The following is a 12,061-nucleotide window of genomic DNA, read 5'->3' on the forward strand; positions in this document are numbered from 1 at the left end:
CAGAGCATTTTGCTGTATAAACTCATCCTAGTCTCCTACCAAGAGTTCAACATTTTTCCGAAATGCCTATGTTGGCTCATTCGGCCAATCACTTATTTGTCTGTGTTCTTGCCATCCTTTTGGTTTGCCACTTAGAAATATATTGCTCACATTTCAAGGGCTGCCACTGCCACTCCGATGCCCATAATACAGTTTCATATCTAGCTGCATTCTCTTAAATTAAGTGGAAACTCACAATCATCAAATACTTTAAAGAAAACAATGATCAGAAATTAGACTAGTTTACTTAACTATCTTTATTTTGGAACCCGTTACTTGCAGTTAGAGAATTGAGTCACTGTTTAAACTCTCTCCAGTAGATCTTTATATCCTAGAGAATTTTAGCCCTGGAAGGCAGAAAGCTTCCACACTTCCTTTCAGGGAATATTCCCATTTTCTTTTAATCCTGGTTCCCTGTATTTCTCAGCAATTACTCCAAACCCTGAATTCTGTGCTCCTGGGCTGCTCCCCTCCCAGTCCTAGTTATAATCAGATGCAGCCTCGAGTCTGCCCCAAGAGAAATCTCTTCACTGTTTGGGCATCAGCTCTGACTGATTCTTGCACAGACCTCTTGGGAGTGTCAACCCCTTACAAAGGGAAGCCCACAAAAAAACCCTTGAAAAGCTGACATCAACGCTGTTATCAGTCTCAAGGAAGGAACACGGAACCTTTCACACAGATTAAATACAGAACAGTGAGTAGAAATTAGTAGGTTCTGTACAAACAGTGATTTTCTGCTCTCACAAGATGGGAGGAAGGAGTAATTTCCATGGTGGTTATGTCAGTATTCACAATATCATCTCTATTTCAAAGAGATCTTCCTAGGTGTCAAGAAATGCATTGATAAGATGAAATTCAAAGCCAAATGACAGCCCCAAATCCATAGATTCTCCCCTCCTCCCCCAAGAAAATAAAAAATAGTACACACTGTACACCAATCTGTTTCTTGGAAAACTGGCATATTGCAACACCCAGGGTTGGCTCAGATGCTTCCATAGCAGCCAGACTCTTGCAAACTCGAGCAGTGATTGCTGAGGATAGCACCAGACTTTTCTCCATGGCAATGCAGACCACTTCTGCTCAGCCATCTGTCTTATCCATCACCTTTTAAATTTCACTGCTGTCCTTGTCCATGCAATTCTGACATTTCGTATGGAAGCGTGCTGCATACAAATCCCCAGTGCAGGATTTCTCTGTAAAACTCCAGGTGCTGTTCAGAGATTTTATTTAAATGAAGTAGTACATCTATTATCATTACAATAAAGATTATAAGAACTTGGGTTTTTTTTTCCTTTTTTTTTTTTTTTTCACACTGAATAAGCCAGTTCAATTTTATTTAAGGTTACTTAAGAGATAAAAAATGACAGGCTTGCTTACTGAAATGTATTCTGTTTTTCTTATAGGCACCACTCAGGCTGCTAATTCTGCTCCTGGATGCCAAGGAGTTACATAATAATGATAATTACCTTGCATTTCTATGGTATTTTCATGTCATGAGTGTGTTCTGTGAGCTGAACATGGAAATAAATGGAAATGCCACCATTCCTAGGGATTTTACAGCCACTGTGAGTGCTAGAAAGATAATAAGGAATGATAACCTATCTAAATGAAATCCTTTGGGCAGGCTTGTTTGGAATGCAGGCAGCTACAGAACTTCTATTTTCAGATGGAAATTCTGGGATTTACTTAAAGCTTTTGCTTTTGAAATCATGAGATTACAAAGATTTTACTGGTAATATCTCTGTTTTGATCTGCCATTTAGAAAAGCTTGAACATAGGAAACTCAGGAACTCAAAACCAAATTGAGGCAACCCCTGCTATATTCAGTTTGAGGCAGTATTATGATTTGAGAAGGAAGGGGAAGCTGCACCCCTGTTTTGAGTACATGCAGTCAGCAGGCACAGTTTTTGACATGCTGACTGCAACTTGTCACAAAGACAAGATGAAGCCTATGTTAATTAATAGAGGCCTGGCAATCTTTATTCACAGGGCTTTCAATGATCTGTATTTTCAAGCAACAGATCTGACTCCGATCTTTGCTCTGAGTAACAAATCATGGAACACCTGAAACCTGTGAGTGTAAAATGCATGGCTCCATTTCTTACAGCCTGTTATTGTTAAGAATTCTTTGCTCTTACTGATTGCTCACACTAAACTTCTTTTCTACTAAATGTATTGGAGAGTCCTTCTGGGCCCTCAAGAAGCAATTATGTTCCCTAGATCTGCCTCAGCAGGGGTTTTTTGATGTCAGACTATATGGGAAAATCCATTGAAATCTATCAAAGATTTGAAATTGTGGAGGATTCATTTATAGAATCATATAATAGTTTAGGTTGAAAAAGACCTTTAAGATAATGGTCAAGTCCAGTTATTAACCCAGCACTGCCAATTCCACCACAAACTCACATCTCTACTTGCCACATCTACACATAAATGTGGTTAAAGTTTAACCACATTAAACTCCCATATGGATACTGCTACCTAAACTAGTCCCATTTGACCAAGTTCACATTCTTTCTGAAAGATTTGAATGTAGTCACAATGCAGACACTTTAGAATGGGACTAAAGCAGGCTCAAATTAGTTCTTCCTCTCTCTCTGAATCACGGCCCTCAGTGTAATGATTCACCACAGATATCCATATTCTTCCACAGCTCTTCCTGCAATTTTAGTGCATCTTTTTTCCCCTTCACTCTGGAAAAAAATAGTGAATGGACCAGGTAGCCACAAAAGGCACAGCACTTGGACACAAACACTGACATCTCGCCTGCCTGCACGTCGCTCTCTGACTCAGCAGAGGAGGAGGAGACCTTTCAGTTCACAGCATTTATTTGTTCATGGCTGGAACGTCTTGCATTTCATGAGGGAATGTCATACTGCACAGGCCTTTTGCAACTTTTACAGGTGGGCAGAGTCCAAATGCCATCACATCTTTTACAGCTCTCCTGAAGGGGTTTAACCCAGAGAATTTCTCAACCTTTTACATCTGAGCCCCCTCGAGTTTATTGACGTCACCCCTGACAGAACAGGACAAAGTGAAAGGAAGCCAGGAATTGCAGAAAAGCTGGCCCATTGTACAGAACTTGCAAATGCTAATCAGGCTTTAGAAAAATGCAGTAAGTTATGGCTGATCCAGCAAAAAGAGAGAAAAAAAAGTGAAGATATCAATAAATGTCTGTCTTCTCTCCAAGCTGTGTGTTTTGTTTACTCATATGAGGGCCACTGAGAAAAACAGGTGGAGATTTTGCTCGTTTCTTTCTTTTTTACACTTAGAGAATGACTTGGCAGTAGGGTTTGATTTGAAGAAAGAAAGCCAAGTCAATACAATCTAGATGATTAATTCTATTATAAGCAATGATTACTTCAACTGGCAGACTTAAAAATTCTGAGGGTGTTGCTTTATCATTTACAATTATCTAATGTTGCAGTGCCTTTTCCTTTACTCTGCTTGCCACTTGAATTAAACTGGAATCCAAAATTTCAAAGCTAAAGCATTTGAAAGGAATTTTTAGGGGGGAAGCGAAGAAGAGAGATTTTTTTTTTTTTAATTTGCAGTCCCATCAAACCCATAAAGGGCCTGCTCTGAGATTCCTATGTAAAATGAACTGACATCCTGAGAAAGCAAGATGTGTTAATGTTAATATTTTAAATCTGAACTTGAATCACAGCCTTTATTTGACCTTGACTCAAAACATTTAAAGCTCCACTGCCTCAGCCCATTGCCATGCACTGCACATTTGCCAGCATCTCTCCTGGCACAAGTTCTGGTTCTGTGTCTCATTTATTTTGCTTTTCCAGCAAATTATCTTTCATCTTCCCTATCTATAAAAAAAGGTCAGAAATGAGAATTACAGAGCGTAGGAAATCAGCATTACTTCCTTTTGCATTTGCAGCCGGCTGCCAAGCACAATAAACACATCCAGTGTCAGCTCGGCTCCCTTCCCCTCCACACCTCCCACACCTGGCCAAAGAAAGAAGCAAAACAGCTAAAGGGGAAATATTCTGGAGTTTGGGGGAGGATGCCCGGCTGGGAGCGTGCTGTTTCCGCGCTGAACAGCAGAGGGGAGCAGCAGAACGGCGTCTGTCCGGCTGCACAGGGGCTGCCAGGACCAGCTCCGGGACGCCCCCGGTACCACTGGGGAGAGCCTCAATCCTCTCATGCATTAAGATGTAGCATGAAATATGTCTCCTAAATGGCCGTGAGGTGAATGGACCTCTCTGGCAACAAAGCACATGTCTTCAAGAAGGGGCTCAAGGTTTTTCCCACTCTTAACTCTGTATGGCACCCTTAATGGTCCAGACCCACAGAAATGGCTAGCACCTAACTCTCACTATTTTGGAGTGGTGCCCACAGCCCTTCGAAAATCAGCTGGTATCTCCCTAGGATAAATATGTATGAGCAAATGACACAGCCAACAATATTCAATCAAATCCAAGCTGTCATATAAGAGACCCTGGAAATAAGTTCAGATTGAGAAAAATATACAGTATTGCGGTAGTTTTGTATAGGAAATGTGGGAGCTGACCCAGAGAAGAGAGCAGAAGCCACTGGAACTGGCTCATATTGGGGCTGGGAGCCAGGCATGCAAGGTATTAGGAAGCACTCAGCCTGGGAAAATTTCATTACAAGGGCTTAAATTAATGAAACTAAGGATGGGGAGGCCTTTTAAGAAGGCTGAAAACTGCAAATATCAACCTCCTCCCGGGTTATACGCAAAGCCTAGAAAAGAAGTTGTTGCCTTGAAAGTCACCTGCTCTTCATAAGGACCAGCACATAGATCTTTTAGCTACCTGCTGAATAGCCTTGGCATGATACCAAGCTGCATATGGTTTGTAAGGAGATAGTCTGGAAAGTGTTAATAGCCTCACAGGTTACCTCAGGAGTGGGGCTCGCTATAGCAAATGCAGGGTTTGCCACATGATCCCATCCACTGCACACTGTGGTACATCCAGATTTGCAATACAGCACATGCCTGGAAGTTAGGGGCATCATGAACACAGAGAACACGGTGCCAGCACTGTCCTGGAGCAGCACATTAAAGACGTGGCTCCTCCAGACACAAGTATTGAGCGGGGATACAGGTAGCATGTGTCCAAATGAAGCCATCTCTGTTCTGAAGTTTGTCTGGAAAAGCAGTCAAAGACTCTGCAGATGTAATAGCAGACATGCATTTGTAGAAGCCCCTAAAGTGAAAGCCTAATTTTAGGCAGAACTGAAAAGCAAAAGGACTCTGGTGAATGGCTTTTCCTGGAACCACAAAGAAATTCAGGATCTCAGGGTTGTCCTTCTGATGTTAAACCATGTTTCTGAGGCATGGAAAATTTGGAGGCCTAGGGAACTTGTTGGATGACAGGAGCTGGAAAGGCTGTTTTGAGATTCACAGCAAGACACAATCTATTAGCTGAACTGCTGCTAGGGATACGCAAGGAACTGTGAGGGCCAAGTCACAGGCATTGGATCACATATTCCAAACTACTGCTGCACACTTGAATGTGTGTGTGCGTCTGCACACGTATATGTTGTGCATCTAGCTCACCCAGGAGCTGAGATGATGACCAGCCTCAAAGTTTGAGAAACCTTTGGGGTAGAAAACTGTAGAAGTTCTCATCTCTATGGTGAGTCTGTGAATTCAAATGCAGAAGTTACTTGGAGGGTCGTCTTACCCAAAATAACCCTTTAGTGCTTTAATTCCTTCAAATATGCCATTCTGGCAACAATGAGATAACATTTTACTAAAAAAAATAAACTAGGCAGACTAAAAAACTCCAAACAAACAAGCAACAGACCAATTCTGTTCTTCATTTTCTTACCAAACTGTAAGATAATTGGTATAACTGGGGTCCCTACACCAAAATTCCAGCCTGATTTCATTCATTCAGGGCTTCCCATATTTCCTTCCTTGCTGGCCTGACTTACCACACAATGCCAATATTAATGTTGACTAAAAACTTTCCATGCGCGATTTCAAAACACACTTGTGGACTTTAGAAGAAACAAATGTGTCTTGTAAGAGTGGAGTGTCATGTCAGCAAACACTAAAAGAACCAGACCTGCTAGTAACAGCAGCTATGAAATAAGGGCAGAGCAAATCACCTGAGCACTAAGACTATTGCCTTTGTTGTGGATAGGCAGAGCCAAAGCAGATTGCATCCACTAGACAAACTGAACAGAGCAAAGAAATGATGCACTGTTAATTAGTGAAATTAATACTTCACTGCCTTTTTTCCCCCACAGTAATTATCAGAATTGATTAATGTGATAAGGATAAATGTATAGGAGCTGCTAAGTGACGTGGTCAGATGTAAGAAGAGGGAAGGAAGATAAGGAAACTGATGGCCAAAGTGGTAGGCATGCACACCGGGCAGAAAGATGTTGTTTCAAAAGCACTTACGACAGCTACAACACAGGGGGAGATTCAGTCATGCAAATGGTTAAAACATATGCCCTAAAACAGTCTTAAAACAATGGTCCTAAAACATGTCTCTGCTGCAAGAGAAAGTAAGACAATACAAAATCCCTGTGCCCCGTGCAAGGATCCTGATGGGTGTCCCTCAGCCCAGGGAAAGTCAGACACAGACCAAGACACCTGGAAGAGGTGTTTCAGCTGCAGAGGGAGAGGGAAGAAGTCTGCAGCACCCAACACCTGCATGGAGTTCATGCAGGGGTGTGAGGAGATGTCACTCAGATCCTGAGGATGAAATAAATTTGTCACAGCTGCATAAAATGAGTTTATTGTCACAGGGAATTCACAGGCTTGTAGGGCAGGGCACAGGTACTGAAGTGCCAATCAACATGAATGGATAAAAAGAGGATCAGGGAGCAGACACACTACTGCAGGTAGTAAAGGCAGTGAATGGTCCCAAAGCCCCTTTATGAAGCTGGGCTGATGAAGAAATGTAAATGGGAGGAAAAGCCCTTCACTCCATATGTGCCTGTTGCTAGCCACTACATCTTCTTACCACACAAGTACATTTGCTGGAGGGTTCCTAATGCAGACAAGGGTGGCATAGAACTGTTTTTAAACAGTAATATTGGATGTACTGGGTATTTTTCACCTACCACTGCAATGATGGCATTTCTAACATCAAAAGTAGCTTGTGACACTCTCATATAAGCTGTATGCAATGACTTAAAATGCGATCCTGGAAAATAAGTATTGACATTTGATCATGGGGACATTTGGGTCATGACAAAAGACTTTTAAGGACCCTAAATAGACACACACTCTGTTTTATGGCTTAGCTAAAAAAATCCTTATGAAAAAAATTAATTAACTTTAATTAACTTTTCATAATTAACTTTATAACAACACCTAGAAATGCATGCATGTTGCTCAGCTTGCTCCTTAATCACTCCCAGCAGAACCTCAACTCTTTCAGTGAACCAAGCAAAATCACTTGCTTTCTTCCCAGACAGAAAATAAAACTAGCCTGAGAGAGATAAAAAGCTAAAAGGAAAAAGGAAAACTGTGAGGTTTAAGGAGAGATGATAGACAGAAGAGGAGAGAAAAATGACTGCTGAGGTATATTTGTCTTGCTTTCTACTATTTCTGTGTGTTAATGACCCTATTTTGGGCTGCACTGTTACACAAGTTTCCCACTCTTTTCCTACCTACTGTAACACTGACGGAACCTGATGGATTTTTTATAAAAGAGGCTCCCTGTTTTGACTTTTGCATTCAGCAGTGGTACACAGTTGTTTTTTATCTTAGCAGATCATCAGAACAGGTGCATCTTGGCGTCACTCATTCCAGCAAAGAGAATGTCCAATATCCATAACCACACAATAACATCAGGATGAAGCGTAGCCAGCCACAGATTTGGGAACTGATTTCAAACACAGAGATAGGTTTTCTCTCACTTACAACTTTTCTATTTGTTTTTACACTTCCAGTTCTCAGAAACAGCTTGGCAGAAAGTCATACAAATAAAACAGTAAGCCTACATGGAACCCAGAACATACAGCAAAGAGGCTGAGATTTGTTAGAATTTGTAATGTAAGAAAAACGTTCTCATTACTCATTTGTGGGAAGTGGCTGCTTCTCTCAGCTGGGATGGGTGGGGGAGCTTAAGGGGGCTCTGACTTGGGTGATACAGATGGAGAATTTCCAGCCGTTTCTCTGCTGTGAGCATGAGTTTCTGAGAAGGAAGCAGCACGTAGGACTTCAGCATAAGATGAAGAACATGACTCAGTTCATATTCTCTGTGGGCTCTCTTCATGCAAAGGCACAGCACACAAGAGCTATGGCTGCTTGCAGTGAAACGACTCTTCTAGCAATGGACAATTTGAAAAAAGAGCAGCTGTTATGGCTCATGATTTTTCCTCTACACACGCCCTATAAAGTGCTGCCTGTGCAGCTGGCAGTGGAGCACAAAACAATAACTTCTGTATTTCCACAGCACAGTCAAGGCTGACTACCTCAAAAAATTTCATTAGGACACACAATCTCCCACATAACCACTCTTGCAGGTTCCTCCTTTGGTAGCTGTCAGTGATATGACTAAGCAATCTCATGGCAGCCTTGTGTAAACAGGATGCTATCACATCAGGAATCTACCAGCACCTTCCTGGCTGTTTCAATAGACTAAACCCCTGGAAATGGGCTGTAGTCACTAGAAATGCCAGGCCAAGCTCAGGTATGCTATATGTAGGCAGAAATAGAGGTTTAGAGGGTGGTGTTCACTCTACATGAAGGCCAGTTTTGCCCTAGGGCCTGAAAACGAAATGAAGCATTAAATGAAGCAATGCATGATGGCAGATTGAACAGATACTATGCATGTGTCCAGAAGAGAATGACTTTTAGCTGAACCATGTGAATCATGTGAAGCTGAAAATTCAAACCAGCCATAAAAATCAGATCCTGTGATTAGAGTGATTTTTGGAATGTCATTTCAGTCAATATTGCTTTTCAGAAATTAAGTCTTGCTAGTAGAATGGATGCCACCAGATCACTGTCAAAAAAAAAAAAAAAAAAAAAAAAGCCTACCTTTCCGGGTCCCTTCCTAGATGGCTGTAATATCACAGGGATACTGCTGTCATTGTGTGCCATGAGAGCATGAAATGCACTACATCTTTCTTTTGGGAGACAACAAACTTGACTGCCATGGAGAACACAGGAGAGCTTAGGCAACTGCACTTCAGGTAAGCACTGCAACCAAGAAACCTCCTCATGCTGGAAAAATAGAAGAACCTTTTTTGTTGAATCTGTCTTCTGTACTTCAGTATTGTTTGGGGATTTTCAGTACCAAGGAACACAACAGAGAGCTCTAGAAGACTTAAGGAGAAGCACAGCCATCTAGTACTCTTATGAAAGTCCTTTGAATAGGTAATGGGCCTTACCACTCAGAGTGGCTGTATCTTGTGAATTCATGGGCACCCATAGATAAATTTAGCAGAACCGTGATGAAACATATGAAGACAGTTGTGCTTTTCTTTTGAGGCCTGTGAATTTTTCAAGACTGATTCCAGCAAGTCCTTTTTAAAAACCAAGTCAGAATTTGAAAGGATTTATCTTCTTTTCATTGTCTTCCAAGAAAAAACATTCATGTCTTCCCTATACTGCAAGTACTTATGAAATCTACTCCACATCTGGACAATTAAACTGCCTGGAAATGCTCCAGCACTGAGCTTTGAAGAAAACACTTTAAATGTTGAAAGAAAACATTGATAAGCCAAAAATAGTCAGATGGGTGGATTCTATCAACTTTCATAAATCCAAGATCATGTACATATGTATTTAATTGCAGAGACATTTTCTGTTCTGCTTTGAATTGCATTAATCTGAAGCATTTCTACTGCTCCTCACATTTACACTTTGAGATTCTGCTCTGATGTGCCTTTTTTTTTTTTAATTAGCAGATTTCAAATTGCTGAGATAACTTTCAAGCAAGATAATTGTTGGCCTGTGCCACTTTATACCATATCCTATCAGCATATCTTTGAAAGGCCTTAATAAGTAGCATGACATTTCATTCCCCATGGGAAATGACTATGCCTCATATTCCCTTCCTGTCCCCTTTTTAAATTGCTCTTTTGGCTTCTTGGATTTGCTGGAGGGTTTGGAGCCCAGTTGTGAGTGCTTGCTATGGTGAGAATTGAGAATGTTTTTCTACTCTCCTCAGTGTGAAATTCCAGGTACAGTATTATGTCACATCAGTTCTCTGTGAAAAAATGTATCTTGGCTCCAAAAGGAAAGATTAATGGAAAAATCATTCTCAACCTGCCAGGAAAATATTTTTTCCCTTTCAGCATGAAAACAAAATGTAGAGTTAGCTTAGAGATCTAAGGATTAAAGGGAAAGTAATGTTCCAAGCTTTTCTTAACCTCCATCCCCAAATTATATAAAAGCTCTTGCAGAAAGAGGAACAAAATAAAGAAAACCAACTTTGGTTATTCCTGTAAAACAAATTCCCTTACTAGAGGTGTTTTATGTAAACATTAAGGGCTTTTCTTTTTTTTTTCCTTCTACCAGCAGTGCTATTTTTGGCAATCATACATAGCAAAAAAGGTTAAAAAATAACTGAATAATACAGAAAAGCATCTTTGGCTCTGGAGCAGCTCCATCCTTTATCTGTCTAGCAGCCATAGGAAGTTTCTACTGCTAAGTAACAGCAATGAATTGCAATAGATGCAAGCTTGAATCTTTACTGTTATATGTTATTAAACCCGCTACAGTGCATTAAACTTCAGAAAAGACAAATAAATGTGGAGGAGAAAGAGGTAAAAAGAAGGACTGACACAGCAAATTTCAAGTTCTTGCACACTTGGCTAGGAGGTTGTATTCAGCTGAGGGACACAAAGAACAAATTTGAGTAATGCCTGCTCTTGCTGTCAAACTCCTGATGGTCCCAAGGAGAGGCATGTTGTGTCCCAGGGTGAGCCCTGTCCTGAGAGATGATGAGTGGTGACTGGGTTTGCCCCAGTTTGGCAGAGAAGAGATGCTGTGCCCTCATCCCACAGCCATGCTCCGATCAGTTTAGTGGAGAGCAGCTATCCCAGGTTGGAGACAAAATTTAATTAGCTTTCCTTAGTATCTTATTCACTGGGATCCTCAAGTAGCCCACTGCTCTTCTAGCCTGTCATGCCAAGATGTGGTTTTGTATTAGCAAGCAAAAAATTTCCTGGCGCCTCCAGCAATTTCTCCCCAAAAAGCTCAGTGGCTCTTGTATGCTCTGGTTTCTTCTCTGCTCCACATCCAGAAAGGCAGGGGAGCAAATGCCCCCTTGTCACTGAGCAATGATTCAGGTATATTGTTGAGACCTTTCTTTGCCAAAGGGGCCCAAGGAGAAGCAGGAAGAACAGGCACTGAGAGAGCAGCAGGCATCTTTCAAAATTCTTTAGAGACAGAAAAGTGCAAGGCCTCAGACTAACCCGCCACCACCAAACAAACAGGGTAATACAGCACAAAAATCTGCTCCAGTGCTGACTGAAATCAACGGGAACCTTAACACTGCTTTGAAGGGGAATTTGATAAGTGCCCAATGGGAAGCTGACCAAGGAGAAATGAAGTGTGGCAGCCAGCATTTTTTCAGTGAAAATGCATTCTACAAAGTGTGGTGCAGAAGCAGTAGACAGTAAGGACACAGAAGACCAAATACATCAGTGGATTTAGGAAACAATCCTGCACCCAACTCTTCTCTTTTAAAATGTTCTGATGCTGAGTGGCAGCAATCTGAGGGACAAGTAGTAGTCAGAAACAAGAAACATTATCCCAAACCTAGCAAAGATTCCCATTTTAGCATACCTTATACTCTTGACCAATCCAGCAGAGAAGGATTGGTCAAGAGTATGAGGCACACACACACAAAAAGATCTTGGAAAAAGGCCTAATATTTCATTTGGATAAATTACTTCCACATTTAATCAGTCAACACTGAGCTGTATTTGTTAGAGAGTGCAAAACTTCTGGCAATTTAAGGCAGCTGCCTATGTCATTGTCTTCTCTAATGTTATGAAAACATTGCCACATTATCACTGTGGAGCCTGGCAAGACATTTGTTGTGTGGAACAAGATTCAAAATAC

At 41.2% G+C, this 12,061-nt stretch overlaps 1 long non-coding RNA gene across 1 annotated transcript in view; it reads right to left on the reverse strand.

The window, feature by feature from the left end:
- The window catches only part of LOC110474619 (uncharacterized), a 118,792-nt gene that overhangs the window by 43,623 nt on the left and 63,108 nt on the right, over window positions 1–12,061 (reverse strand). The window lies entirely within an intron of this gene.

Source organism: Lonchura striata, chromosome 2, assembly GCF_050655825.1.
Source record: "Lonchura striata isolate lonStrDom1 chromosome 2, ASM5065582v1, whole genome shotgun sequence".
NCBI classification, from domain to species: domain Eukaryota; kingdom Metazoa; phylum Chordata; class Aves; order Passeriformes; family Estrildidae; genus Lonchura; species Lonchura striata.